The following is a 19478-nucleotide window of genomic DNA, read 5'->3' on the forward strand; positions in this document are numbered from 1 at the left end:
GTTATAAACATTGAGGCTACTACTTGCATTTCTATACACCCATTATATCAATCAATACACTGCCAAAGACACGGTAGGTAAGGAGTATGGAGACTTAGCAGCAAACATTGGCCCAATAAGTGAAAAAACCTTTCACCAATACAATTTCTAATCAGTCTTTTAACTACTCAAAGGAATCTGTGTTTAGACAGTTTAGAACATCTCCTGCCTCTCACAGTTGGGAGGCTCTGAACAATCACATGTGGCCGGAAAACCTATTCAGGCAAGCTAGAGGATTTCCAAAGGAGTTTGTAGGTTGAAACACTGTCACACCTAGGAATTATTAACTGGAGCTGTAAGCTAACTCTTTTTTCAGAGAGAAGTAGTGGGGGACAGCCCCCCATAAAGTCAGAGGTGTAGGTGAAAGCACAAAGCAGAAAGTAGGCAGACTCTGGTTTTTGGGGTAGATGCTCGAGAACTTCCAGGGGGACTCCTGAGGCTTGATCCCACCTTTGCGTATGCCAAGCCTCCTTCCTCATGACCTTTGTCATGGGCGGAGTTCCTCACGCTGGCTCCCGGCAGTGATAGAATTCCAGTTGAGCTAGTCCAGATCCTGAAAGATGATGCTGTGTAAAGTGCTGCACTCAATATGCAATATGCAATATGCACTCAATATGCAATATGCTGGCTCCCGGCAATATCTGACCAATATAATTTTGGTACTTCACACTCACACCTTGCCTCATCACATGACGTTTTTTGGGTTTGTTATTTTAATGCTAATAAAAACAAAACAAACAAAAATCCTCATGGATGAGAAAGTAATAGTTTTGACACTTCACACTCACACCTTACCTTCTTACATGAAGTTTTTGGGTTTGTTGTTTTCATGTTGATTAAAAAAAAATGATGGGAAGGCAAATACAAAAGTGTGATATAAAAATTATCAAGTTAAATTACACTTCTAGTTTTTTATGGGCTTTAATACTAAATAGTAAATGAAAATATGTCTCTATCACTTCCTCCTGTTTCAACTATCATGGAAGGCACAGCCCTTGTTTGTCCAAGTTGGGAATCTTAGCATTACGAAAGGAGTTGAATATTATGTAAGAGTGTCAAAAGTTAACTGGGTATTAAAAAATAGGAATAGGTTAGCCACAGGTAAGGAAATAATTTTTATTACAAAGTTTGTAACCCTCGTAAGCAGAGAACTTGTATGTGCCGTTGACCAAGTCAGGTGGTTGATATAAGCCATATATGGGTTATAATGTCAATTCTTCCAATTAGTAGTTTCATTGTCTAAGATAGTTTCCTTATTGTAATGTTGACTATGTGGAAGGAAGGAATAAAATAATCTCTAGTTTCAAAAATGTGAGTCATTATAAATGTATTGTCTAGCAAACACAAGGTCTGGTGCTGGAGGTAATTTATTTTTTCATCTAATTACAGGCTAAACCTAGATGTTTCCTGTTATTATGGACACCAGATCATGGAGAAATCATATATCTATCTATCTGTGTGTGTGTGTGTGTGTGTGTGTGTGTGTGTGTCTGAGTGATACCATCTTATTCTGCAGCTAAAGAGCTATGCAAACCTGGAGGCATGGCAGATTGGAATCACACAGGTGTGAAGGAATTCCTTCTGGTAGGTATAACTGAAAATTATAAATTGCAGGTCCCTCTCTTTCTGCTTTTTTTTCCCCTTCTTTATTTTATCACTTTGATAGGCAACTGGGGGATGATCATATTGATCTGACTAAATGCCAAGCTTCATACTCCAATGTACTTCTTCCTTGGCAACCTCTCTTTTTGTGATATCTGCTACTCTATACCGGGGTCCAGCCCCAGCAGGATCCAGGGGTATCCTCAGGATGTCGGCTTAGGCAATAAGGATATCAAAGCAGAGAGCAGGGCTTGATCTTCCTTGGTTTACACAGAAAGCCAATAAAGCTCCTATGTTCCAAGGAGTCATTCTGAAAGAAGAACAGAGAGAGAAAAGGAGGGAAAAGGAAAAACAAGAATGACATGGGAAGACCAAGCTTCGCTGAGCAAGGCCCATAACTTTATTTTCAAAAGGAACTTTTATACCTTGACTTGTACATAGAGGGAAATGAAAGATGCAAAGTCATACGGAGTCAGCCCAAACATTACAACTGTTTTGTCTTTATCAAAACCAGGATTTTTTCTGCATACCTTTCCCATAAACAATGTTGTGTACAATATCTTCTGGCTTTGGAGGCCTGTAGACATATTATGACTCTTTTTTGATAAAGGTTGATCAGCCAGAAAACTTGTTTTCCCTTAAAGTGTTTTTTCTTTATTTCTCTCAGCCTCAGAAAGTACTAAACAGAGTTACATTCTCATGGAGCAAAGGTGCAGTGGGTCAAAACAAAGAAAGAACCAATTAGCTCAAAGGTTTGATGTGGTTAATTCCAAGGCTGCTACTTGTTTTTCATACATTCCAACTATATTAACCAATGCACTCCCAGGTGCACAATGGATAAGGGATATGGGCACTTGGCAGAAAGCATTGGCCCAATAATGAAGCCCTTTACCAGTACTATCTATTCTAATAATTTTTCACCCTTAAAGGACCCTGTGCTCATTAGGACTTTTAGAATGTTTTGGCTTCCCGTGCCTTTCCAGGTTGGGGAGTTGTGAACAATCATGTGTGTTAATTGCAAGAGTATGGATAAACCTGTCAGGCAAGCTTGAATTCCAACAGAGGGGTTAAAATAGAAATATTCCTTTCATGCCCAGGAGACTTATTAATTAAAAACCTAAGTTGACTTTTTCCAGGGAAAGGTGGTTGGGGATAGCCCCCTGTTAATGTCAGAAGAGTTGGTGAATGGCACGAAATAGTAAGACAAACAGATTCTGGTTTTGGGGTAGATGCTCGAGCAGATTCAGAAGGTCCCTCGAGGCCTGATCCACCTTTGCCTGTCAGGTCTCTTCCACATGAACTTTGTCATGGGTGGGATCTCCCGTGGTGGCTCCTGGCAACTCTACTGTCTTTTCCCGTAAAATGCTGGTCAATTTCCTTTAAAAGCATAAGTCCAGCACCTTTTCTGGATGTGTTCTACGGAGTTTCTTTTTTGCATTATATGTAACTACAGAAGGCATTCTCCTGTCTATGATGGCTTATGACTGCTATGTCACAACAGCCGAGCCCCTGTTATATACAGTTATTATGACCCAACGGGTTTGTATTCAGATGGTTCTTTTATCTTACTTGGGAGGACTCTTTAACTCCCTGACACACACAATATGTTTGCTAAAACTAGACTTCTGTAGTCCTAACATTGTGAGTCATTATTTCTGTGACATTCCCCCTCTTTTGAATCTCTTTTGTTCAGATGCTCATAACAATGAAATGCTGCTTTTGATATTCTCTGGGGTCATTGCAATGTTCACTTTTATTATCATCATGATCTCTTATATTCACATCATCATTGCTATCCAGAGAATCAGCTCAGCTGAGGGAAGGCACAAAGCCTTCTCCACTTGTGCCTCCCATCTGACTGCTGTGACCTTATTTTATGGGTCTGTGACCTTCAGCTACAACCAGTCAAGCTCTCAGTATTCCTTGGAACAGGAGAAGGTCTCTGCTATGTTTTATACATTGGTGATCCCCATGCTAAACCCACTGATTTATAGTCTGAGGAATAAGGATGTAAAAGATGCAGCAAAATGGTCAATATGGCAGAAGAGAACCTCCACTTGATAAAGTTTTGTCCGTGGATTTTCCAATCTAATATTAATCTGAAAAAAATATTTTTAAACATTGTGTAACAAATACAATAACAAACACAACTGTAATCAAGACTCATGCAATTTGAGACATAAGTGTTGAGTTTGACAAGGAGACTAAAAATCACTCTATTTCACCATTCATTGTTTTGCAACTTAATGGCTTCATTCTTGAAAACCTGATATATTTTTTTCTAACAAACTATATAATAAACTCTGAAAGAACTCACCATGAATTTAGAAGAAACTGTCATTGACTCAAATTAATAGAAAACTCCAACAACGGGTGCTTGTCAAATGCACTGCTATTGCAGACAACAATTGAAATGTTTCATTGGCATGGTTTTCTTTGATATTACCATTGCTTTTTGTTCGAAAAATGCCATCACTCAAGTTTCACTATATCTTCAATTTTATGCTTACATTCATATCTTATAATATCTTAGAAACATAGCTTAGAAAAATGGCTAAGGAAATGCTCATTAGTTATAATTTGCTCATTCAACACATTTTTACTGAGTACTTTTTATTGTTCAAGTTACTCTGTTTGGTCCAAAACTAAACAGATTCAATGTATGTAGATCTAAAGCTTGCTAGAGAATCTGGTGATGTAAGTGGGAAGGACCATTAACATATAAACAAATATATGAATTTTGCTCTAGGATAGAATTCTAAAACAAAAGCTGTAGAAAAGAAGTCTAGCAAGCTATTTACTGCCATATATATGAAGGCCTTTAATAACAGTGTAACACATTTTACAACCTCTCAATGGCTAATAAATGAGAGTATCAGTGATGTGCAAATAGCATTCTTTAAGAAATTTCCTGGGATATCACTGTTACCAACATTTTGGAAAATAAAAGAACAAATTAGGAAAAAGCTATTCTGAAATAGATAAGAAGAGTAATACAAAGAAGGGGACATATTCAAGAGATAGTTCATGAAAATCACCCACAAGGCTTGAAAAAAGATTAAGATTTCTTTTTCTTTCTTTTGAGAAAAAGATGTTTGACATGATAGGAAGAACTGAACCTGTGTCACTAGTAGATACATTGGTTAAGAGAAAAAACAATAGATGTAAGATCCTCATAGCATAAAAATTTCTAAAGGAAGATTTTCTGGGAAGAAAAGATTTAGGATGTTCAAGAAATAACAAAAAGATCAGAACTGGAATAAAGAGGGAAAGAGAGGTGAAACAGATGTTTCCAGAGAGGAAAAGAGGTTTAGATCATGTCTGTATATGTACAGGCTTAGAGTTTGAGTGAAGAAAAGACACAGAGGGAGTCAGACAGAAAAGTGACATGATCCAAATTACAATTTAAGAAACTCGCTCTGCCTAAACTATTGGTTCAGGCATACACCATAGAATGGCAAAATGGAAGGCAGAAATCCAGGCAGGGGACTGCACAACAATTTAGCCAAGAGTTGATGGCACATTAGACCAGTGCTGCCATGGTGAAAATTGTGAGAAGACAAATAAAATACATATACTGATGAGGGACCTGGCAAGATGGTAAGGGAGGGAGGAGTCAAAGGTGAATCCAAAGTGTTTAACAATTTTTCACCATTGAGGATAATGTTTGCTGTAGGTTTGTCATATATAGCTTTTATTATGTTGAGGTATGTTCCTTCTATTCCTGCTTTCTGGAGAGTTCTTATCATAAATGGATGTTGAATTTTGTCAAAGGCTTTCTCTGCATCTATTGAGATAATCATATGGTTTTTATTTTTCAATTTGTTAATGTGGTGTATTACATTGATTGATTTGTGGGTATTGAAGAATTCTTGCATCCCTGGGATAAAGCCCACTTGGTCATGGTGTATGATCTTTTTAATGTGTTGTTGGATTCTGATTGCTAGAATTTTGTTAAGGATTTTTGCATCTATGTTCATCAGTAATATTGGCCTGTAGTTTTTTTTTTTTTGTGGGATCTTTGTCAGGTTTTGGTATTAGGGTGATGGTGGCCTCATAGAATGAGTTTGGAAGTTTACCTTCCTCTGCAATTTTCTGGAAGAGTTTGAGCAGGATAGGTGTTAGCTCTTCTCTAAATTTTTGGTAGAATTCAGCTGTGAAGCTGTCTGGACCTGGGCTTTTGTTTGCTGGAAGATTTTTGATTACAGTTTCAATTTCTGTGCTTGTGATGGGTCTGTTAAGATTTTCTATTTCTTCCTGGTCCAGTTTTGGAAAGTTGTACTTTTCTAAGAATTTGTCCATTTCTTCCACGTTGTCCATTTTATTGGCATATAATTGTTGATAGTACTCTCTTATGATCCTTAGTATTTCTGTGTTGTCTGTTGTGATCTCTCCATTTTCATTTCTAATTTTATTGATTTGATTTTTCTCCCTTTGTTTCCTGATGAGTCTGGCTAATGGTTTGTCAATTTTATTTATCCTTTCAAAGAAGCAGCTTTTGGCTTTGTTGATTTTTGCTATGGTCTCTTTTGTTTCTTTTGCATTTATTTCTGCCCTAATTTTTAAGATTTCTTTCCTTCTACTAACCCTGGGGTTCTTCATTTCTTCCTTTTCTAGTTGCTTTAGGTGTAGGGTTAGGTTATTTATTTGACTTTTTTCTTGTTTCTTGAGGTATGCCTGTATTGATATGAACTTTCCCCTTAGGACTGCTTTTAAAGTGTCCCACAGGTTTTGAGTTGCACTGGGACGACCCAGAGGGAGGGGAGGGGAAGGAGGAGGGTAGAGGGTTCAGGATGGGGAATGCGGGTATACCTGTGGTGGATTCATTTCGATATTTGGCAAAACTAATACAATATTGTAAAGTTTAAAAATAAAATTTGAAAAAAAAAAGTGCTTAACAGGCAAGTAAACAAAACACAATGACACATCCCCAAACCTACAGTGTATATATTGTTTCAATAACCTTCAATCTTTCTGAAGTTGAGCATGAGATGGGAAAAAGAGACTTCAATACACATGAAAGGATAGTATGTCTTAATTCCATAATAGTAAACAAGATATTTAAATTTGCTAAAAACAATTTGTTTACTTATAGAGAGAAAAAATAAACATACCACTTTAGAGTTTTGTCCATAGATGTGTAAATATATATATATATATATATATATATATTTATATATATATGCTTGTTAGTTATACAGTTATAAATATAGAAACAGATTAACATTGTTAAGAAGTGAAATCCTACAAGAGAGAAAGAATATGAAAAGTTGTATAATTCAGTCAAATTCAAGGATCTCAGATGTTAAATAATAAGAATCAAAATATTTGAAAAAAGGATTATGTGATATAGTATACTGAACAGAGCTTGTAGACTATTCTAAGATGAATGTGACCTAATATAAGATCTCAAAATTTGGGAAAGCATGAATGTGTCTTGCATACTGTAAAATATTATGTACTTATTATTCATAAATAAATATATGTATACATTTATTTTTAATTTATAAAAATGTTTTTTTTGAAAAGAAAGCATTTCCATGTATGGGAGATTTATATCTGTGTCATTAGCAACATAAATTAGTTAAGAGGAAAAAATTAGACATAAGTACTACATGCCATATGAATCCTATGTCTATATATAGATGAAAGAGCTAGAAGTAAAACCAGTGTAGCAATTGCAATTGGTATTTATAGGTAAGGGATACATGCGTGATTAACTATTTTTACAAATTTGTATTTTTCATGAATCCCTTCTATATGCTGGACATGTGTCAAAATGAAAAACACAGGGAGCAGTTTTTATGAAATGAGAGAGCACTTTTACTTCTGGATGGATGGATGTGATTAAAACAGGATTTAATGTCATTCAAACATGTAAAATATCATGTAAGAAACGAGTTGCCAGTCCAGGTTCGATGCACGATACTGGATGCTTGGGGCTAGTGCACTGGGACGACCCAAAGGGATGGTATGGGGAGGGAGGAGGGAGGAGGGTTCAGGATGGGGAACACATGTATACCTGTGGCGGATTCATTTTGATATTTGGCAAAACTAATACAATTATGTAAAGTTTAAAAATAAAATAAAAAAAAATAAATAAAAAAAAAATAAAGAAATTGTGACTGCAAAAAAAAAAAAAAAAAAAAACAAGCAGGATTTAAATAAAAATGAGTAGAAAAGTAAAGATAAGGTACAAATGTTATCTGTTGATAAAAGTGAATAGTTATTCAGGAAAAGAGAACTGAAATGGTTTAAAACTTAGGGAGCTGTAACCTTAGAGACGTGAGCTGCTTTTTGTCTGACTGATGCAAACACACTTGAAAATGCAGTGTTGGGGTACATGATAGGTTCCACAAGTGTTCAGGGAAAACTGTGGTGCTTTCAGCAGATATTCACAGGTTTCACTATGCATGTGTGCCTGTGTGCTCAGTCATGTACAGCTTTGTGACCCCATGGACTGTAACCTGCCAGGCTCCTCTGTCCATGGAATTTTCTAGGCAGGAACACTGGAGTGAGTTGCCATTTCCTTCTCCAAGGGATTTTCCCAGCCCAGGGATTAAACCTGTGTCATCTGCATTGGCAGGAGCCAGGTTTCACTATAGAAGGTTGTATTTCCTCGTGGAACATTAGCAATGTTCTGTGCCTGAGTAAGCCCTGAGACCAAATAAGTAAATGAACAGACAGAAAACAGGTGATAGGTATAGATAGATGGAGCTTCCCTGGTGGCTCACATGGTAAAGAATCTGCCTGCAATGCATGAGACCTAGGTTCAATCCTGGGGTTGGGAATATCCACTGGAGAAGGGAATAGCAATCCACTCCAGTATTCCTTCCTGGAGAATTCCATGGACAGAGATGCCTGGCGGGCTACAGTCCATGGGGTCACAAAGAGTCAGACACGACTGAGCAACTAACACCATCTATAGATAGATACGGGGCCTCTCAGGTAGTGCAGTGATAAAAAGTCTACATCCAGTGCATGAGACCATGGGGTGCAGAAGACACAGTTTCGATCACTGGTTCGGGGAGATCCCCTGGAGGAGGAAATGGCAACCCACTCAGGTACTCCTCCTGGAAAAATCCTATGAACAGAGGAGCCTGGCAGGCTACAGTCCATGGAGTCACATGGAGTCAGACACAACTGAGTGAATGGGCACACACACACATAGATAGATAGGGCTACCCAGGTGGTTCAGTGGTAAAGAATCTGCCTGCCAGTGCAGGAGACCCAGAAGATGCAGAGACACAGGTTTGATCTCTAGGTCAGGAAGATCCCCTGGAGGAGGGAATGGCAACCCACTCCAGTATTCTTTCCTGGAAAAATCCCATGAACAGAGGAGCCTGGTGGACTACAGTTCAAGTGGTCACAAAGAGTTGGACACGACAGAGAAACTGAGCATAGAGAGATATTGTTTAGGATGGTCCATATAATGACAGAAGTAAGTGGAGAACTTGTGAGAAACAGAGAGAAACTTTTGATATTGCCCCAAACAGTGCAAATATTAAATATTGTGATAACACTCCTGACTCTGACCTGTGTCCTGTGACTGCTCTGGGAGAAAAGAGAAAACAGTGGAGCTTTCTGCAGTCAGAGGGGATGACAAGATGAACTGGGCTTCGGAAGCCTAAGCACACAGCTGTTTCTCCCCACAGTAAATGGGATGGGCCAGTAGGCAGAAGACTCTAAGGAGCCGGTTCTGGGCCACAGAGGCAGACTGGATGCGCCTGCTGTCTTGTGCTGCTCAGAAGACACCACATCCTCCTGGAGGGAAGAACCAGCGACAGAGGGAGCGCAGGTCTCCTCCCAAAACAGTTTCCAGGTTTGGACCCTGCTTTAAGTCAGGCACAGAGGTGCTGGGTGTTTCTTTCTGAAGCATGAGGGGATCAGACTCTGTAGATTCATACTGAACTGGAAAGACAAGGTGGAATCTCTCTTGGTCTCTCGTTCACCAGAGGCAAGAGGCCTGCATCACCACAAGGCCAGCAGCCACTTCAAGATTCGCTGTGACATCAAGTTGTGTAGGGCAGGAGGCTCAGGTTGACACCTCCAAAATGCTAAAATTGCATTTTCTGCAGTGTTTGAGGGCTGAAGAGAGACAGAGAGAGAGAGATGGAGAGAGAGAGAGAGAGAGAGAGAGAGATGGCAAGAGAGAGGGGCCCACTTCCCAGTCAACATCACCAGAATTCTACTCCCGAACAAGGACAGAATGGAAGAAAAATGAGGTCTGAATTCAAACAGATCAGTCCCAGCTCAATTAATAGTTGGATAAACACAGTCATCCTGTCATCTTTCACGCCTTTTTAAAGAGAAAGTGAAGCCCTCTCTTGTGAAAAGTAGCATCATCTTTAGTTTCTATGAAACTTTTGTTCACACTACAAGAAACCACAGAATACAAACAGGATCATAGGACATTTACATGGTGGAGCTAGAAAAGGATTTCAAAAAATACTAAGAATAACACATTAAAAATAGGGAAAATTTTGGAAAAAAATGTTTAAGATGAAATATTTCAAGAGAGAAATAAAGTTAAATGAAAATATTCTGTTCTCAGAATATAAATATATTGAAATATAAATTTCAATCTTAGTGGACTTTAATAGACCACATTAAATTAATAGATTCTATATTAGCATTAATCTGCAAATGATATGGTGTTTTCTGAACTTGACCATTGAAAATTAAATTTTTTCCAAACTTATGTATCTAAAATATTCATAGTACTTGCAGATCCTGATTATATCAACTTTGTACTTCTGAGTCCACAAATCCTGGCATTACTTAAAGTCTAAATGGTATCCGTATGCATGTTCAGCTGATAATATCCTCAATTTTTTCATTCTTACCAAAACTTTCCAATTTTTTGAATAATACTTCCCTGAAGCAAAAGTTGATGGGGAAATTAAATTAATTAAAAATTAATTGGAAGACACTTTTTTCCAATATTACCTGTGTATAAGTATTTCAACTTCACATTTTGCTCAAAAATAAGATATGAAAACCATTTTAGTGGAAAATTTCTATCATATGATATTTGTTTTCTTTGAAGTAATTTTTTAAAATATTATGCAATCATTTTGTTTTATTTGATAAAAAGAAGTAAATCTACATATAAATTGTCTCCAGGACCTAATCAATTGTAAAATTTACTCTGAATTTATGTCTAAAAAAGGGATTTATGTAGGCAGAGCAAAGTAAGTCTTGCCTCTCATCCTGAGAACTCCAGGGTACCTCATATACTAGAGATTGATAATGCAACATTTGGTCATCCTTATGGACCAACTACCATGGAAGATTGCTTTGCATGTCTCCAAGGGCAAAAGTTCAAGGACTAAATGCAGCTATGTAAGTTTTGAAAAGCTACTTGTCTTTTCCCTTAGGAACTACACAATGAAGAGCCTTATGGTGATATTCCTTTGTGATGCTCTAAACTTATTCCTAAGGTGGTAGAGCAACTGTTTCTAGAGAAATACTTAATACTCTGTAACTGAAACAAGCAGGGGAAGAATGATGCATTTCTGAAAGTGAAGCTTCTAAGTTTAAATGTGTGATATCATGTTGATATATGGCAAGACCAATACAGTATTGTAAAGTTAAAAAATTAAATTAAAAAATGTGTGATATTATTATGAGAGTAAATATGTTCATTAGAAATTGAGGAAATAACAAACTTCAAGGAATAATATGAAAATATTTCAAAGCTGTTGTAATGAATTCCTCACAATTACAATTTGTGTTCATAGAATGCTTATGTGTACGCCTCTGATGTTGCTGTTGTTTAGTCACTAAGTGAAAGAGAAGTGAAAGTGTTAGTCACTCTGAGTCATGTCTGACTCTTTGTGACCACATGGACTACATATTTATAGCCCAGGCCCCTCTATCTATGGAGTTTTCCATGCAAAAATCCTGGAGCAACTTGCCATTTCCTACTCGAGGGAACAATTCCCATTTTATAACTAAAATTTCATAATATAACAAGACTAATCTTTACATAATATAACCATACTAATCTTTCATAAATTGTTATTTCATGTTTTACACATTGACTGTCACTGCCATAACCAGCTTCCCTCTAGAAGTGTTTATGTGTGTGTGCTAAGTTGCTTCAGTCATGTCCAACTCTCTGCAAACCATGGAGTATAGCCCACCAGGGTCTTCTATACATGGCATTCCCCAGGCAAAAATGCTGAAGTGGGTTTGCATGCCCTTCTCCAGGGGATCTTTTTCACCCAGGGATTGAACTCATGTATCTAATGTCTTCTGCACTGGCAGATGAATTTTTTACCACCTAGCACCTGGGAAGCCCCAGAAGTGTTTATCTGATGTTAAGTATTTTACTGAGGCTTGCTGATCCAAGATGAGGGAGCAAAGGAAATCTCTAAAAAGTGGATAGACTTCAGATCAGATTGAAATATTCTTATGAATTAGTAATTTATGGTAATTAAACCAATATTAACATATTTTTAAACTAACTCTTACAGAGAAGTCTTCTAGCATTCCAGAATTTTAGGAGATAATTTGTTCATATGGATAATAGAGCAAATTTATATTTTTATGCACTTTGGAAGGGCAATTCTACTTATCCAAACTTTGTGTGGCTAAAACAGTTGTGAAATAAAATTCATGCTTTATGGAAAGACAAGAAATTTTAGACAAAAATATTTCTCTAGTCTTTGGCCTCCTTTCTCCCCTTTACTGTGCAATGTTTGTCCACATTATACATCAAACAAAAGTCCCCTATTAGCAGAGGTACCCATTCAACCATAAAGAGCTACTTCTCCCAGCATCAGCAAGACAATTTCTTAAAAGATAAGATTTGTTCTTGATCCCATATGGGGCCAAGTTGACTGATGACCCATTACTTACTTGAATCTGGATTGTGTACACTCAGTTATACATCATTTAATGTTCAGCCTGGGGCCTCCCTAGTAATCAAGTGGTAAAGAAGCCTCCTGCCAACACAGAAGACACACATTTGGTCCCTGGATCAGAAAGTTCTCCTGGAGAAGGAAATGGCAACACACTCCAGTACTCTTGTGTGGAAAGTTTCATGGACACAGGAGTCTGGTGGGCTACAGTCCATGGGGCTGCAAAGAGTCAGACATGACTTAGCTACTAAACAACAACAACAAATACAGCATTCTCTGTCTTAAAAATTTAAATAACTTTCCTTTGACTGCTACTAGGCAAAATGGTTCTTAGAGTTTTATGAGAGATTGATCCTGGGTTATAATCCTCAACATGGCTAGAATAAAATTTTCCATTTCCTTCATAGAAAGACCAATCAATTTTTCATTGATGCAGACTTATTTGTAGATGAAATGGCAGCATTAACCTAGTTGACAATAGGTAACTTTGGGAGTTAAAATGAGAGACTGATGGTAATTTTCAATGTAAATGCCATCTCTTAAGCCACTCCATTGATGATGGCAAAATTAATAGAATAAAGTTTTTCTTGCTTAATATTTTTAACGTTGGAACTCATTTTGTTCATCGTTAGGGTTATTTCTGATTTGAAGTGATTCTTTTACATACATATATATATATATATATATATATATATATATATATAGTCAAGCTATTCTTACACCATCTATTGAGTCATATAAGAAACCAAAGGTGTATTTTCACTGAAAGTGAAAGAGGAGAGTGAAAAACATGGCTTAAAACCAACATTCATAAAACAAAGATCATGGCATCCAGTCCCATCACTTCATTGCAAATAGCTGTGGAAACCATGGAAACAGTGACAGTTTATTTTCTTGAGCTCCAAAGTCACTGAAGACGGTGACTGAAGCCATGAAAAAAAATACTTGGTCCTTGAAAGAAAAGCTATGACCAACCTCAGTTCATTCAGTCACTCAGTTGTGTCTGACTCTTTGTGATCCCGTGGAATGCAGCACGCCAGGCTTCCCTCTCCATCACCAACTCTGGGAACTTATTCAAACTCATGTCCATAGAGTTGGTGATGCCATCCAACTGTCTCATCCTCTGTCATACCCTTCTCTTCCTGCCCTCAATCTTTCAGAGTATCAGTGTCTTTTCCAATAAGTCAGCTCTTCACATCAGGTGGCCAAAGTATTGGAATTTCAGCTTCAGCATCAGTTCTTCCAATGAATATTCAGAACTGATTTCCTTTAGGATGGACTGGTTGGATTTCCTTGCAGTCCAAGGGACTCTCAAGAGCCTTCTCCAACACCACAATTCAAAAGCATCAATTCTTCGGCACTCAGCTTTCCTTATTGTCCAACTCTCACATCCATAAGTGACTACTGGAAAAACCATAGTCTTGACTAGACGGATGTTTGTTGACAAAGTAACGTCTCTGCTTTTTAATATGTTCTCCAGGTTGGTCATAACTTTTCTTCCAGGGAGGAAACATCTTTTAATTTCATTGCTGCAGTCACCATCTGCAGAGATTTGGAGCCCCCAAAATACAGTCGGACACTGTTTTGACTAATTCTCCATCTATTTCCCATGGAGTGATGGGACCGGATGCCATGATCTTCGTTTTCTGAATGTTGAGTTTTAAGCCAAGTTTTTCACTCTCCTTTTTCACTATCAACAAGAGGCTTTTTAGTTCTTCTTCATTTTCTACCACAAGGGCGGTGCCATCTGCACATCTGAGGTTATTGATTTTTTCCCAGCAATCTTGATTCCAGACTGTGCTTCAGCCAGCTCAGCATTTCTCATGATGTACTCTGCACATATGTTAAATAAGCAGGATGACAATATATAGCCTCGACATACTCCTTTTCCTATTTGGAACCAGTCTGTTGTTCCATGTACAGTTCTGTTGCTTCTTGACGTGCATACAGATTTCTCAAGAGACAGGTCAGGTGGTCTGGTATTTCCATCTCTTTAGGAATTTTCCAAAGTTTGTTGTGATACACACAATCAAAGGTTTTGGCATGGTCAATAAAGCAGGAGTATATGTTTTTCTGGAATTCTCTTGCTTTTCTGATATTGCAAAGGGTGTTGAGAATTTGACCCCTGGTTGCTCTGCCTCTTCTAAATCCAGCTTGAACATCTGGAAGTTCACAGTTCACATACTATTGAAGCCTGGCTTCGAGAATTTTGAGCATTACTTTGCTAGCATGTGAGATTGGTGCAATTGTGTGGTAGTTTGAGCATTCTTTGGCATTGCCTTTCTTTGAGATTGGAATGAAAGCTGACCTTTTCCAGTCCTGTGGCCAATGCTGAGTTTTCTAAGTGTGCTGACTTATTTAGTGCAGCACCTTCACAGCATCATCTTTTAGGATTTGAAATAGCTCAACTGTAATTCCATCATCCCACTAGCTTTGTTCATAGTGATGCTTCCAAAGGCCCACTTGACTTCACATCCCAGGATATCTGGCTCTAGGTGAGTGATCACACCATCGTGGTTATCTGGTCATGAAGATTTTTTGGATAATAATTCTGTGTATTCTTTCCACCTCTTCCTAATATCTTCTGCTTCTGTTAGGTCCATACCATTTCTTGTCCTTTATTGAGCCCATCTTTGTGTGAAATATTCCCCTGGTTTCTCTAATTTTCTTGAAGAGATCAATAGTCTTTTCCATTCTATTGCTTTCCTCTATTTCTTTGTATTGCTCGCTGAGGAAAACTTTCTTCAGATCATGAACTCCTTATTGCCAAATTCAGACTTAAATTAAAGAAAGTAGGGAAAATCACTAGACCCTTCAGGTATGACCTAAATCAAATCCATTATGATTATAGAGTAGAAGTGAGAAGTAGATTCAAGGGATTAGATCTGATAGACAGAGTGCCTGAATAACTAAGGACAGAGGTTCTTGACATCATACAGGAGGCAGTGATCAAGACCATCCCCCCAAAAAAAGAAATGCAAAAAGGCAAAATGGTTGTCTGATGAGTCCTTACAAATAGCTGAGAAAATAAGAGAAGCTTTGGCAAAGGAGAAAAGGAAATATATACCCATCTGAATTACCAACCTAGATATTAAAAAGCACAGCCATTATTTTACTGACAAAGGTCCATCTAGTAAAAGCTATGGTTTTCCAAGTAGTCATGTTGGATGTGAGAGTTACACCATAAACAAAGCTGAGCACTGAAGAATTCATGCTTTTGAACTGTGGTGTTGGAGAATACTCTTGAGAGTTCCTTGGACTGCAAGGAGACACAACCAGCCCATCCTAAAGGAAATCAGTTCTGAATATTCATTTCAAGGACTGATACTAAAGTTGAAATTTCAATATTTGGGCCACCTGATGTGAAGAACTGACTCTTTGGAAAAGACCCTGATTCTGGGAAAGATTGAGGGCAGGAGGAGAAGGGGACGTCAGAGAATGTCATATTTGGAAGGCATCATTGACATGATGGACATGAATTTGAGCAAGCTTCGGGAGTTGATGATGGACAGGGAAACCTAACATCTGCAGTCCAGAGGTTTCAAAGAGTTGGATACTAGTCTTTGAGTGACTGACTAACTGAATAGTTTCATTCTCTAAATCATTACAGATTTCACTATGTGATATATGTATGTGATATGTATATAGGAAGAAAAAATATATATATAGATATATATTTTCCTTAGAGAGCATTTTTAAAAAATATATTTGGGCATTTAATCATGAATCTGGACAAAGAAGGTATATTTCTGCTTCTTATGATTAACAAGAAAATTGTGGCATGTTTTCTGCTCTATGAGACATAATATAAATGATACATTGAAACACATAAATGGAGATTAATTAATAATAAATATAAATCTTTGTAATTTTCTACAGTAGACTATACATTTAATGTAAGTGAAAATGAAAATAATACAATTAGAAACACAGTAAATATAAATAAGCTTCAATAGTAATTTTGTTTCATACAACTTAAAAAATATGTACATTATAGTTAAAATGAATGAATGACAATCCCTGGTGGAGAAAAAAACAAAGGAGAATATAAGCAGCTTAATTATTCTCAATGACCATGATGAAAAATCTTGAATCAGAAATGAATCAGACACTAAATCCAATACTGTGCTTAGAAGGAAAAAAAAATACATATATATGATTAATAAAATGGTAATTGAGGAGTTAAAACAGTAATAATTGTCACCCTCCTTATTCAACTTATACACAGAGTACATCATTAGAAAGACTGGGCTGGAAGAAGCACAGCTGGAATCAAGATTGCTGGGAGAAATATCAATAACCTCAGATATGCAGATTCATGGGGTCGCAAAGAGTCGGACACAACTGAGCGACTGAACTGAACTGAACTGAAGAGTAATAAAGTGGATCAGTTCAGTTCAGTCGCTCACCATCACCCTAATACCAAAACCTGACAAAGATACCACAAAAAAAGAAAACTACAGGCCAAATCACTGATGAACATAGATGCAAAAATCCTTAACAAAATTCTAGTAATCAGAATCAAACAACACATTAAAAATATACACCATGACCAAATGGGCTTTATCCCAGGGATGAAGGATTCTGCAATATCCACAAATCAATCAATGTAATACACCACATTAACAAATTGAAAAATAAAAGCCATATGATTATCTCAATAGATGCAGAGAAAGCCTTTGACAAAATTCAACTTCCATTTATTATAAGAACTCTCCAGAAAGCAGGAATAGAAGGAACATACCTCAACATAATAAAAGCTGTACATGACACACCCACAGCAAACATTATTCTAAATGGTGAAAAAATGAAAGCATTTCACCTAGAGTCAGGAACAAGAGAAGGGTGCCCACTTTCACCACTACTATTCAACATAGTTTTGGCCACAGCAATCAGAGCAGGAAAAAAAAAATAGAAAAATGGAATCCAAAATGGAAAAGAAGTAAAACTCTCACTGTTTGCAGATGATATGATCCTCTACATAGAAAACCCTAAAGACTCCACCAGAAAATTACTAGAGCTAATCAATGAATATAGTAAAGTTGCAGGATATAAAATCAACACACAGAAATACCTTGCATTCCTATACACTAATAATGAGAAAATAGAGAAATTAAGGAAACAATTCCATTCACCATTGCATCAAAAAGAATAAAATACTTAGGAATATATCTACCTAAAGAAACTAAAGACCTATATGTAGAAAACTATAAAACACTGGTGAAAGAAATCAAAGAGGACACTAATAGATGGAGAAATATACCATATTCATGGATTGGAAGAATTAATATAGTAAAAATGAGTATACTACCGAAAGCAATCTACAGATTCAATGCAATCCCTATGAAGCTTCCAACAGTATTTTTCACAGAGCTAGAACAAACAATTTCACAATTTGTATGGAAATACAAAATATCTCAAATAGCCAAAGCAATCTTGAGAAATAAGAATGGAACTGGAGGAATCAACCTGCCTGACTTCAGGCTTTACTACAAAGCCACAGTACAGTCATCAAGACAGTATGGTACTGGCACAAAGACAGAAATATAGATCAATGGAACAAAATAGAAAGCCCAGAAATAAATCCATGCACCTATGGACACCTTATCTTTGACAAAGGAGGCAAGAATATACCATGGATTAAAGACAATCTCTTTAACAAGCGGTGCTGGGAAAACTGGTCAACTACCTGTAAAAGAATGAAACTAGAACACTTTCTAACACCATACACAAAAATAAACTCAAAATGGATTAAAGATCTCAACGTAAGACCAGAAACTATAAAACTCCTAAAGGAGAATATAGGCAAAACACTCTCTTACATAAATCACAGCAGGATCCTTTATGACCCACCTCCCAGAATATTGGAAATAAAAGCAAAAATAAACAAATGGGACCTAATTAAACTTAAAAGCTTCTGCACCACAAAGGAAACCATAAGCAAGGTGAAAAAACAGCCTTCAGAATGGGAGAAAATAATAGCAAATGAAGTAACTTACAAACAACTAATCTCAAAAATATACAAGCAACTCCTACAGCTCAATTCCAGAAAAATAAACGACCCAATCAAAAAATGGGCCAAAGAACTAAATAGACGTTTCTCCAAAGAATACATACAGATGGCTAACAAACACATGAAAAGATGCTCCGTCACTCATTATTAAGAAAATGCAAATCAAAACCACTATGAGGTACCATTTCACACCAGTCAGAATGGCTGCAATCCAAAAGTCTATAAGCAATAAATGCTGGAGAGGGTGTGGAGAAAAGGGAACCCTCTCACATTGTTGGCAGGAATGCAAACTAATACAGCCACTATGGAGAACAGTGTGGAGATTCCTTAAAAACCTGGAAATAGAACTGCCTTATGACCCAGTAATCCCACTGCTGGGCATACACACAAAGCGAACCAGAATTGAAAGAGACACGTGTACCCCAATGTTCATCGCAGCACTGTTTATAATAGCCAGGACATAGAAGCAACCTGGATGTCCATCAGCAGATGAATGGCTAAGAAAGCTGTGGTACATATACACAGTGGAGTATTACTCAGCCATTAAAAAGAATACATTTGAATCAGTTCTAATGAGGTGGATGAAACTGGAGCCTATTATACAGAGTGAAGTAAGCCAGAAAGAAAAACACCAGTACAGTATACTAACACATATATATGAAATTTAGAAAGATGGTAACCATAACCCTGTAAGCGAGACAGCAAAAGAGACACATATGTATAGAACAGTCTTTCGGACTCTGTGGGAGAGGGAGAGGGTGGGATGATTTAGGAGAATGGCATTGAAACATGTTTAATATCATATATGAAATGAACTGCCAGTCCAGGTTCGATGCATGATACAGGAAGCTAGGGGCTTGGTACACTGGGATGACCCAGTGGGATGGTACAGGGAGGGAGGAGGAGGGGGTTCAGGATGGGAAACACGTGTATACCTAAATTAAATAAATAAATAA

At 37.2% G+C, this 19478-nt stretch overlaps 1 pseudogene; it reads left to right on the plus strand.

The window, feature by feature from the left end:
* The first annotated feature begins 1581 nt into the window (after positions 1-1581).
* Positions 1582-3702, plus strand: LOC106700562 (olfactory receptor 5J3-like; annotated as a pseudogene).
* Positions 3703-19478: the final 15776 nt, after the last annotated feature.

The sequence above is a fragment of the Bos mutus genome, chromosome 28, assembly GCF_027580195.1.
Source record: "Bos mutus isolate GX-2022 chromosome 28, NWIPB_WYAK_1.1, whole genome shotgun sequence".
In the NCBI taxonomy this organism is placed as follows: Eukaryota; Metazoa; Chordata; class Mammalia; order Artiodactyla; family Bovidae; genus Bos; species Bos mutus.